This window comes from Sebastes fasciatus, chromosome 17, assembly GCF_043250625.1.
Source record: "Sebastes fasciatus isolate fSebFas1 chromosome 17, fSebFas1.pri, whole genome shotgun sequence".
Taxonomy (NCBI): Eukaryota; Metazoa; Chordata; class Actinopteri; order Perciformes; family Sebastidae; genus Sebastes; species Sebastes fasciatus.
Genome location: NC_133811.1, coordinates 15,011,353 through 15,023,714, shown reverse-complemented (window position 1 = coordinate 15,023,714; position 12,362 = coordinate 15,011,353). Strand labels below are relative to the sequence as shown.

At 39.8% G+C, this 12,362-nt stretch overlaps 1 protein-coding gene across 3 annotated transcripts in view; it reads right to left on the bottom strand.

Moving 5' to 3' along the window:
• Window positions 1-12,362, bottom strand: part of calcr (calcitonin receptor) — a 70,186-nt gene that overhangs the window by 55,874 nt on the left and 1,950 nt on the right. For 2 of the 3 annotated variants that reach the window (XM_074614022.1, XM_074614020.1), the window contains exon 2: window positions 6,679-6,744. The exons of the other annotated variant lie outside the window; for it this stretch is intronic. The gene's annotated coding sequence lies outside the window, so the exon portion shown is untranslated. The remainder of the gene's footprint in view (window positions 1-6,678; window positions 6,745-12,362) is intronic. 3 annotated transcript variants of the gene reach the window in all.

The following is a 12,362-nucleotide window of genomic DNA, read 5'->3' as shown; positions in this document are numbered from 1 at the left end:
AAGTCTGAGTCGTGGAGACCCTGCAGAAGAGCCATGACATCAATGATGTACGCAGATGGTTCCTCTGAATTCTGTAGCTGCTGTATCTCCTCAACTACAGACTCAATTGCCTTAGCAAAGTCGGCCTTTGTTGTTTTCCTCAAGCTTCCATCATCATTAAACAAAGACGGGGGGACAGCAGCAAGTTCATGAGACATCACAGTTTCCATCGACACCACCCTCTGCCTGGAAACAGCCAGAAGCCTTCGGAAGAGCACATCTGAGTCCATATGAACCTTTCGTGTGCTGACCTCAAATGACTTTTTCATGTCTATGAAAGTTGCACAGTGTTTTCTTTTTTCAGGGTCCCAAAAGCTCCTTGATCTTGTGGATTTTGCCAGGCGTTCTTCAATAAAGGCTGTGTTTTGCTTTGCCCCATCTTGAAGGAAACATGAAAGCTCTTTTGCAACATTCTCAGAAGCAACCTGACCTGTGACAATGTTAATCAATTCTTCTGGAATGCTATCAAGGTCGAAAGGGTTCTGCATCTCCTCCACAGTTGCCATTATCTTTTGTACATCTCTCTCATCTCTGTCCATTCTGGATGCTCCATGTTCCTTATGGGCTTTTGAACTCTTCTCATCAGGGTCACAAAGGTCTTTCATGGCAACAACATATGCTGTGGTTACATGTCTTGTCATTAGCCATCTTGTGAGAGCTGCCTTTCGTAATGTAAAGCCAACAACTCCACCCTGACTTAATATAATGTTTTTAAAGACTTACCTTGGACATTTTAAGAAGATATCCATGAAGATTGTGGTGATAGATGATGGGTCCAATTAGCATTTGAAAGTGCTGAGTCGTTTATAGTTGATCAAATAGTAGAGCATCAAATCAATTGAACTTGATTACCCTCTGACAGGCAAGCTCAAAGTATATGCTTTATAATGACAATATCTTTGTAGAAGATGGTGTATCAATTATTTCAAGGGGACAGACAATTTATACATTGTTTCATAAAAATATAATATTCAATATATCCACCCCTTTAACCCCCATTTCATGCTTGGAACACGTCATACATTTCTTAATATAGATTATTGACCATACCTGCTACAGTCACATATCATATATTGCTGGATTCAGCACAACCATACCATTCCAGCAAACCCGGATTGGTGTTTCTGGGACAATCCCAGCCAAAGCTACATAAAAGTAAATGAATACATTCATCATAGACCTTCAAATTTGATATTTCCGCTTATTGTACTTATGTGTTTGTAGTGCTGTATTTCCTTAATACAGCAATATATTCACATTCTGTTTCTTTACACATATAGAGGAACTCATTGGCCACTATCACACCAAATTTGGGATCAATCAGAGTTAGCATTATGAAATTACATTAGTTTTGGTGTACCATCTCCCATTCGACTTGGCTTCATTTCGCGCTTTTTTTATTTATGGGTTATGTCACAATATCTGTCAATTTAACCACTTTTGCAGTAAAATATTTTTATACAAGAATCCATTTCATATGTGGGAGACCTAAGAGAATATGAAAATCATTGTTGTGCTTTGTTCTACCTCCGGTAGGGGTATCTCGAAAACTAAAGCACTTTTGGGGGTCTTCCCACTAGCCTAGTTCTCTCCTTTCTGTTGCCTGGAAATTAGCTTAGTTTGCTAATTCCACCATGCTTTCATGCTACACTGGTTACATAAAATGAGCGGAACAGTGGGCTGGTGGCCAGCGGCAGTGTTGGGTCTGCATGGTTCGTTCTGCTGGCCGCTGAGAGACTACTTTACTTTGGACGAGAGCGAACGGCCGCTCTGGAGACGGAGGTGCAAGAGTTTGTGCTGGCTGAATTTCAGTTACCACAGCCTCAACGGTCCGTCTCCGGAGCTGGCGTCCGCTCTCCTCCCAGCAAAGTAGTCTCCCAGCAGCAAGGAGTGAGGCCAAGGGACATCTATCCTCAGTTTTTCGGTTCAGCAGCTTAGTTCTGGGTCCTTTACTCTGTGCATCCCATCACACAGCAGCTTTTATGCATCTGTCTGTTGTCTGCTAGCAGACGAAAAGTGACAAGGAGACACTTTCACGCAATACAAAGGTCAAGAGCGATGAATCGTTTTCCCCTTCCGGTGTGGGCGGGACTTAAATGCGCTCCGTCTCTATGGAGACACTAGCATCCCATACATAGCAATGACTAGCATTGCTGAGAATGGAAAAAACTAAAACTGGCAGAACTTCAACTAGTTACTCCATGTAACCCATTTTGGGACGGGTTTCATTCAGAAGAACCTTCAAACTAACGTTTAAGTTGTGTTTATACCTTCTACTCTGTGTGGTTTCGTTTCCTCTCTGCTTTTAGCTAGCTGGCTACCGTTCTGCTGACTTATTCTACTCCCTCTAGCGCTGTTGTGGTTTTCTCTCTACAGCGCCACACCTGCTGGACTAAACTAGCTACTGCAGATGGGAAAAGACCAGTATTATAGGCTATTTTGAGTAAAGACATTTTGGGAAACATGATTCTTCACTTCCTTGCCAGATTTGAGATAAGAAGATATATGTTAAAGGGACTGTTTGTAAGAATCAGAAATGCTTGTTAACAGCGACACCTGTGGTCGTTAAGTCAACGAAAGTCAGCGTCGGGCTCACGCTTGTGCTCGCTCTAAATAGACATGAACGAGCATCGCTCAAAACAGTGAGGCGACACACGTCAGCTAAAACCACAATATCACTCTATAGTTCACCCTCTTGGCAGTAATGTTAGCTGACCGGACGAATGTCTCTCCATGAATCACTGCTGACCCTAGTGTTGGCTTTTCCTGGTTCAGCCTCCCGACCGCGGCCGGAGGAAACAGGGAAGACACCGGCACCCGGTCGGAGACGATAAAGTTTCTCGCTGCGGAGCCCCGTCACTTCAGAAGACACAGAAAACCTGTGTTGGTCTGGAGGAGCTGCAACAGTTATTTCTGCACAAACTCTTTTTTGCACTTCTGTTTTTGTACTTTGGTCAGAGCCAAATAAGCGTATTTTCCAAAATGTCAAACTATTCATTTAAATTTAATGGAAAAGAATAATTTCTTACAATCTTACATTTGTAGTCACAGCAAATACTAGACCCCAAACTTAAAAAAACAAAACAAATCACATAATATAAAACTTTGACGGTGGTGTGGTAGCCCACCTCCAATCAGTAGTGGAAGAAGTACTCAGATCTTTTACTTAGTAAAAGTATTAATACCATAGTGTATAAATAGTACAACAGTGCAAAAGTATTAACATCAAAATAAACTTAAAGTAGGCTACCAAAAGCAAAAGTACTCATTATGCATAATATAGCCTACAATGCATATTATATTATTGAATTATAATTATTTTTATTAGGCTATATACACTGCCGGGTAGCTTGTGAATTTCACCAAGCGATCAATGAAGACCTACTGTATCTTTATCATATTTAATACATAATTCATAAATTATAATTTGATTTGTTGATATTATTTTGTATTATTAGTCTGAATCTGCAAAGAAACTTAAGTTATAAAATAAATGTAGTCGAGTATAAAGTGCAATATTTGCCTCTGAGATGTAGTGGAGTAGAAGTATAAAGTAGCAGCAAATGGAAATACTCAAGTAAAATTGTACAGTACTTAAATAAATTGATTTAATTACTTTCTACCACTGTCTACAATACATGCAAGGCTTTTGACTCTTCAGATTTCTGTAATGGTGAAAGAGAGAAGACCCGTGTTTGAGTACGTGCAGGCATGTCTGCTACAATCCAAATATATCAATCATGTTGCTTTGTCAGGCACACATCAGCCAAAGACTTAAAGAGTATTATTTCTTCAAAGTGATGAGGACTGTTTGGAAAAACAGAAGCACAGATACCTCATCAGAAGTCATTGTCATGCAATATCATGCGAAGATAATTAATTAAAACGTTTGCTCAGACTGGCTTGACATCACTGCTCTAAAAATAACTCCAAACGAGATAATCAGTCTTTATTGCAGGCTCGGTTTCAATACTCTCTCTTTGAATGTTCTATCCAAGACTACTGGAATAAAGTAGAAGGGGGTCTGTTTAATTTAATGCTTGATCTGCCTGTGCAATCATTGGGTTGATGAGTTCAAAGTGGTTCGTCACGACACAAGTTCTTATCAGCGGTGTCTGAAGGTATTCTCTTGAACATGTGGAGAAGAGAGGAAATGTGTGCTGCTGGCTTCACGCCAATCCACACATGCTCCTGTATCAACACACACACACACACACACACACACACACACACACAAATGGTCACGTATATTCACAGAGGTGAAAAGAGTCTCCCATTTCCTCTCTGTCTGATACCATTACCATTATCTGTGCCATGCTCATGGCAACCATTTAGAGCCCAGGAAGAGTCTGGCCAGCAAAGTACACTGAAAATTGCCCCACTATTAACTAATCAGTGGATAGATGTTCACTGATGCGCCTGGTGTTCTGCACCATCTCTATCACAGCCAGCTTCATAACAGTCCATTAGAACTATCAAAATTAACTTTTAACATGAAGACGTGCTCATACAAAGTGCTTCCACCACCACACTGCACTGAATATGTACCTAATCATTAATTTAGTAATTAACTGATTACGTGACAACTGAATAATTGGCAACATATGAATTTAAATTATCTTTTGCTTTGTACTGTATATAGCTGTATTTCTTTTCCTTGAAATAGGCTACAAGTTCTTTTAAGTCATTATAATTAATTTTCATTTGGCAGATACGTATTAAACAGTGATTTAGAACATGTTAATTGTTAATTACAAAGACAAATGTTTGGGCATAAACTTAACTACCTTTCCTAATCTATCTTAAAGACTTTGAATGATTAAGACTTTTTTTTCTCAAATGTGCATTCATGGAAGATGCAATATGCTGAAAAAAATACAATCTTTATAAAAATTAAATGGGATTTTTTTTGTGTGTGTGTGTTTCTAATGCATAATACATATTTTAATTAAAATATTCCTTTTGTGACACAAACTATGCGCATCTGCTGTGATTTTGAAGTGTCTTATGAGGTATGCATTTATTATTAATATTTGTCATAATTATTGTTATTATTATAGCTTATTATTATTATTAGAATAATTATATCATATCAGCAATTTAGCTTACAGAATTTACTGTACACTAAATTATACATTACTGACTTGTAATTAGTTATGATTTATATGACTTATAATTGATTTATTATTTAATTATTATTATTTTAATTATCATATAATTAGTTTAACAATTCCAGTTTTTTTTTTAATATATTAATTGTCAATTGAACCGCAAATTGAACTGCTCTCTTAATAACCAATATCTAATTAATTATATTAACTCACAGTTATTGGGGTTACATTTAAAACCTCTCCAGTACGCTGTAATTAATTAAAACAAGTTTTTGTAAATTATTTTACTGTCATAGGAGATATATCATGGTTCCCTTAACTAAAGGCAGATGTTTATAAATCTTTATAAAACTCTAACAGCAGAGATTTCAGAGAGGACAGCACATTAATAGATCTTAATAAAGCTAAATAACACAACTGGGTCGAGACTGTGTTATACAGTCAGACACAGATGTATACAAACACATTTTATGACATGCATAAGGGTGAAGAAATACCATTAAAGCCCTATAAGAGAAGTCACAATAAGTACTTTTTATTGTTGTCCTAAGACATGATACACATATTTATAGTGTGATATAGCTGAAAAATGAATGCCCTAAACTCAATACTTATTTTCAAAATCATTTGTTATTTTTGTGAATTTAAATGTGGTTCCAATTAGTCAAAGATAACTTTCTCAAGTATAAGGTCTGATTTCTCAACTTTTTTTTTTCTATAAAGTCACTTTCATGTATCATATGTGTGTATGTGTCTTTCAAAATCAAATTTCAGACCATTTTGAATTTGCATGAACAGGAACACATCCCCCTGAAGATCTTAGGAGCCGATTCAGAAGGAAGAAAAGACGGTGACAGATGGGCTGAGAGCCGAGGCCTGCACTGTCATCTAGGTGACTTACTCCATCCCCCTCCTCTCCATCTGCACATCATAACTCACATCATAAAGATAACCTCGCTGTATCAACTCCAAGGAAAATGAAAAAATAAATAAATGTGCAAATTTTTCCACAGTATGCTTTCAATTATCGCTGTGAGGGAGAACCCTTTCTCCCCCTCTCAACCTTTGCTCTTCTTTCCACATTAAATATGTTTTTCAAAAGAATTTAAATCTCATATCAGTCACTGAGCCGATCGGGCAGAAAAAAACGAGAGAAATGAAGGCAGCCGGCAAAAACGTATCCACAAACATGCAGCCACATAAACATCCTTTATCGAACTGGAGGCTGAAGGTTGGGTTTTCTTTTCCTGCTCGTAGAAGTGTAAATATTCCATTGAAGGTAAAAAAAAAAAGAAGATAAAATCACTGATAAATCATCACAAAAAAACTTGTCTGCAAAGATGGATATCTGCATACAAAACAGACCCCATTAGGATGCTGCTTTTGTCCGACAATACAATGCTAACTCCCACTTGCATCGATAGGCAATTGGAGTAGGAAGCACACTGCCGCTGAGGGCTATGGGAAAGCAATTAAAGAAGTATTTTGTTGCTGGACTTCAGCCGAAAGGCATTAACTACAATTCCCTTCTGGGCACAGTGTTCCTCGTACGCTCTGTTGGGTCGGGGAGTGGGATGCGTCTGGCTGCTACAAGCTGTAAACAGTGAGAGGGATGGGTGCTGTTATCACAAACATGCAAAGGAAAACTAAAGTAGCAGCTTTAATATTGTCACAAGAGGGTAAAAATTTAAAGAAACTGAAATAAACATTCAATTAACATTAGGAGCGACATGAAAGGAATGGAGAAACAGGATAAAAGAAGCCACTGACAAAGGAGAAAAAGCTGTGAGCAGAGAGCTTTTCAGGAACAGAGTGGTTGTGCTGCAAATCACTCTCTCTTTGCACAACAAGCCCCTGAAGCCTCATCCTGAAGCCCCTGAATCCCTCTCAGGCCCTATGAAAGAGTCCGCCCGGGCCTCTCCGCTGCTCTGACTCACTCTTACTGTAACAGCGAAGGGCATGTTCGCCATGCAAGCGGGGTCCTTAAAGAGGACCTATTATGCTTTTGTGCCCTTTCCTTTAGTGTGTTATGTAGTTTTTTTGTGCATGTAAAAAGTCTGCAAAGTTACAAAGCCCAAAGTTCACAACGGTGGAAGTTACTCTCCCCGACAGAAACACTGCTCCTGAACTGCCTGAAACCTGCCTTTTCTTCCGTAACATGGTGATGTCACTAAGTAACACATTTGCATAATACCTGCCTTTTGCAGCTATTGGCACGTCTTCAAACAAAGCTAGTTAGAGCTCAGACAGAAGATGAAAAGAGGTGCTGCAGCACAGCGGGTGACGAAAAATAAAGCATTTTTTCAACGTTAAAGTAGTTAAACATGTTCTAGAAACCCAAAACACAAGTATGCACCTGAAAATAAGCATAATAGGTCCTCTTTAATAGCAAACGGCAAGAGTTGTATTTCAATACCTCACTATGGAGTTTGTGGATGTCAGATCTGTACAGGTTTTTTTTCTCATAACATTTAGGAAAAATCCAGTATCAAGGAGAAGGAGAGGGCGCCAGTGTGTAATAATAACCAAGACATCATTGCTGAGGCTGTAACGAAAAAAGCAGCGTTTGAAGTTTCACAGACATTATGCAGAGAGCATGTTTGTGAAAAAAACGCTTGTGTGATGACAAAATGGCCTGGAAATAAATAGTTTCCAACATTTTGGTGCTTTTTCCAACAGTGTCAAGGTCACATCCAACTTGAAAGTGCAACCTCCAAAAGAAGTGTTTTCCAGAGAAAACTGTCTAATGGAGAGACCGGCAAAAAAGAAAAGTGAATGTGTTTGAAAGTGGAGAAAATCATTGGCTACAGCTTCCAAAGTCAGCGTAACGGTTCTCCCTGGGTGCCACCGATCAATCACAGGAAACCTTAATAGGAGGCGATTACGACCGGTATTACAGCCGCCCCTGTGAGTCACAGAGAGGCTTGAAGTGCGAGCCGAAATGAGGATGAAAAAACAAGCTGAACGGCAAGAAAAATCAATGAGTGGTCTAGTAGTCTAGGGATATTGTAATACGTCAGAATTACCAATGTCTAACAGCACACACACAGAGAGGGAAAAAGGTTGGCTAGATTAATTACTGCCAACCACACTGGGCTTTGCCTACAGTCCCCCTGAGAGAGAGGCTTCCATGTTGAACAGCAGGGGTCTTCTGGAGGCCTGGTGTGTCCTTAATGCTCTCCCTAGATGTTTCTCTGAGCCTCAAAAGCATCTCTGAATCATTTAGTGTTAGAATCTGCCTAAAGCACCTCTAGAGCTCACTAATTAACATGTTATATCTTATATGGAAGTGTAAAAACAGCAAGCTATTTCTTGCTCACAGCCAAGAAATAACTGCTAGACACTAGTCTTTATGCTAAGCTAAGCTAAATATGCTGTGGACAACTCCGGGGTCTGAGAAGTGAAGCCAATGCGGAAGTGCTTTAAACTTGTATTCTTTCTAACAGCCAGCAGGGGGCGACTCCTCTGGTTGCAAAAAGAAGTCTGATTGTATAGAAGTCTATGAGAAAAAGACCCAACTTCTCACTTGATTTATTACCTCAGTAAACATTGTAAACATTAGTTTTTAGTTTCAAGTCTTCTTCAATACAGCATGATGTTCATTTAGTAAATTATGGTCCCATTTAGAGTCAAATAGACAATAAAGCAGGGGATGCTTTAGGGCGTGGCTACCTTGTGATTGACAGGTTGCTACCACGGCGTTGTCCAGTCTGGGAGTTGTCTGTGTTTTCGTCTTACAACTTTAACTCTTTCACAGTGTGTTTTCAGTTCATGAAAGTTAATTCTAACCTTTTTGGTCACCTAAAAATGTCTTAGCTCCACCCTCTCATGTCACTTCTGGTTGCAAAAAAAACAAGATGATGACGGCCAAATACCAAGATGTTGAAGGCCAAAATGCTGAACTTGAGGATTCAAAACGGCTGTCCACAAACCAATGGGTCACGGTGACTACGTCCACTACTGTCTATGAAAATATGCAGCTCCAGCTTCCTGTTTAGCATACAGAAGTGTCAAAGATCTTGATGACCTTTTCATGTTTTCTTTCACATGTTAAGTCACTCATGTCATTAATAAAAAGATCACTATCTATGCCAGCGTCTTGACAGATTGCAGGCATGCACGTATGCAGACAATGTCTGCTTAAGCGTGAGAGCGTCAAATCCGGAGAATCAGAGCCAAGAATATTCCAGTGCGTCACCCTAAATGTCAGTGTTTATGAAAAACACAAGAGCAGGTGCATATCTGGAGTGATAATCTAGATGGCTGGCTGGTAAACAGCGAGGAAGATCTGAGGTGAACACAGACAGAAAAGGAACAATGGAGATTAAGGACATTATGAAAGGTTCAATCCTCTTTTTTGTTGTTCTAAAATTTAGGATCTCGAATTTTTAACCAGACCAACTTGAAATGCTGGGAAGAAAAAAAATCTAGATCTTTTCAAGACAAGCCATCTGTGTCAGTGACTCCGGATTATGTGCACTCTGTCACTGTGTGTCTCCCCAAGCGACAGAAAGCTATCAGGGGTTGACACTCTGGAACGGAAAACCCCAAGGATGTGTTGTCCAACCAAACACGGGAGGGAGCAGGTGAAAAGATTTAGAGCAAAAGTGTGAGGAAGGAAGAGAGGGAAAAAAGAGAAATGGGTAAAAAAAAAGACTGAGAATGCAATCAACTGTGAAGGACAAAGTTGAAGGACAACCAGAGAGGACAGAGATGAAGAGATGAGAAGACAAACAGAGGCAGAGAAAGCGAAATCAAATAGGAGATGACAGGCTGTTGTATTAGTCAGAAACACAAGCCAAATGTAAAAAAAAGAACAAAGAAATGAGACAGGAAGATGAAATGAGATCGTTCGGAAGTACAAATGTGAGCACCCACACACAAAGGAGCAGAGTACATATTGAAGGAAAGGACAATAAAAGCAAAAAAGAACAGAATGAACAGCAAATACCAGTGAGATAAAGTGTGTGTCATTTGCAGCAGACACAGCAGAAAATAGAAGCATATGGACATTTGCATGCTGATTGGATCCTTTACACAGACGTGTTTGTTCAATCTGCTGTCAGAGTCATCCAGAAGGATAAACGGCACGTAGCCGTTTAATGGCTGTCTCAAAGATGTTTTGTTTTAAAGTATAAGGATATTGATGATCTTATACTGTACACAGAGGAACTTGCAATGACACCCGGCTGCTGCCATGATGCACCCGTTTTCATACTCAATGAAATTTAGTCATTTCTAAAGCAAATGAGTTCACTATCACCGTTAAACATTTAACAAAGTAACTGTTCATTGTTGTTTGCAAGGAGTCACTTGTTAAAGGAAGCCTAAATAGACGATTTTGGGTTGCTGAACAGCTTTCTCAGCCTGTTGAGAAACCATTCTGAAGAATTGGATTTGCATTAAAAGCCCAATTGAACAGCTGTAAGGAGGCGTTAATCAGTCTTTCACAGACTTTAAAATGAGCCACCTCATCATTTCAAACAGCAAAAGTCCATTAAGTTATAATAATCCCAGCAAAAAAATCTTGTTTACCCTTTTCGACAAATTGCTTTTTAGTTTTCAAAAAACCTATAATGTGATTTTTATGACCGTAAGGGTAGACATTTGAGATGGTCGCGGCGGGAATAATAAAAGTGTGATGTGGGACCGCACGTTTCTCGGCCCTGCTAACAAACGCCTGTGATTTCAGACGGGGAGCGTTCGATCGATAAAGGAAGTACAGGAGCACGTATTGCCATTAGCTGTGCAGCTGTAGTTGAGTGTTGAGTAGCGGTGCTGCCAATTTAATTCAGGTATTAGAGGAGGGGAAGATATCACATGTCAGAGGAGACACAAAGACATTTTTATGAAAATGTTAAAACATCAGAAATGTATCTGTTTGTCAAACACACGCACACTACTCATGCCGTCTCTGTTGTGTAGACCTGTGTTTCCTATAAGCCATTCACTCTATTCTAGCACCACCTATTGATACTATGAAGTGCTGTAGATGCAGCACTATTTACAGGAGATGTATCACTGCATAAAAAACATGGAAAAGTCATTTTCTGAGTCATTTGCATCTCTTTCCACAAATCAAATGCAAGCTTCTATAACTCTAAAACTGCTCATCCAGCCTGTGCTTGCTATACCAAACAGCTTAAACAGGGGCAGAGATAACTGCAACAGATGACTGTTAAATTGAATTTTACGACAGCAGATCCCCTTGTCTTCACGGAAAATCGCAAACGAGAGCGTTTGCCTGAATAAAGTTCACATCTGACTCATGCCGAATGTGAAAGATGGACAGAGTCGTGCAGAACGGATTCAGCTGTGCTGCACATATTGCAACACTTAACTTTAATGGTTCCCCATAACCTCTTGCTTGCTCAATAGTTTCAGCTAAGTCAACTCCAGTGTTTCGCTACTTGTTTAAATGTCTTTATCATTTTTTTTACACACACAGCTGTGCTGCTGCTATATGGTAGCATGAGATGAAGCCTGACCTCTGGCTCTGGCAACACACTCCCATTTATTATGTCATGGAAAAGGTTAAACCACCTCTTTGGATCTGTCTGGGTCTGATGTATGGGGCTGCCAGCATGGGAACTCTAATGTGTGACATTTCAGCGTTAAGTCCAAATTATGCAGTTTCTCCCCTCTCAAGGTTTGCAACACAGCCAATGTAAGTAGTTAATTCCATGACGGCGAAATTGTCCGCATCATCCGGCGAGCTTAAGACAGCTGGAGGGGGTCAGAGGAGAGGGCTTTTCCACACTGGCAACTCTGGACCACAATCATGTTAATTCACAGGATTCTTCTGATTTTCACAGCAGGATAAATATCACTGTTAGTCCTAAAGGAGTAAATCGATTCTTGAACACGACGATTACGGGTGACATGTGGGGTCATTGCATGTACCTATGAATAAAACATGGAGCGTTAGCTTGATTAAAATTGAGGGATAAGAACAAGCGGTGGGCAGTCGGCTGGTTGAGTGATGGGTCACGATTGTGTGTGAGCGTGAGACAGGGACGGAGACAGGAGCCGTGCACGACTGTGTGTTTGCATTCATGCTGTATTTGGCCTCACAATTACAGGAGAATTGTAGTCGAAAACCCTTTAACACAAAGCGTGCATCTCCCCCATTCATCACACACTTTGATATCTAGATATCTAACACACACATTTCTTAAACTCGAGGCACAATGTCCCTCCGTAGGGCTGCAT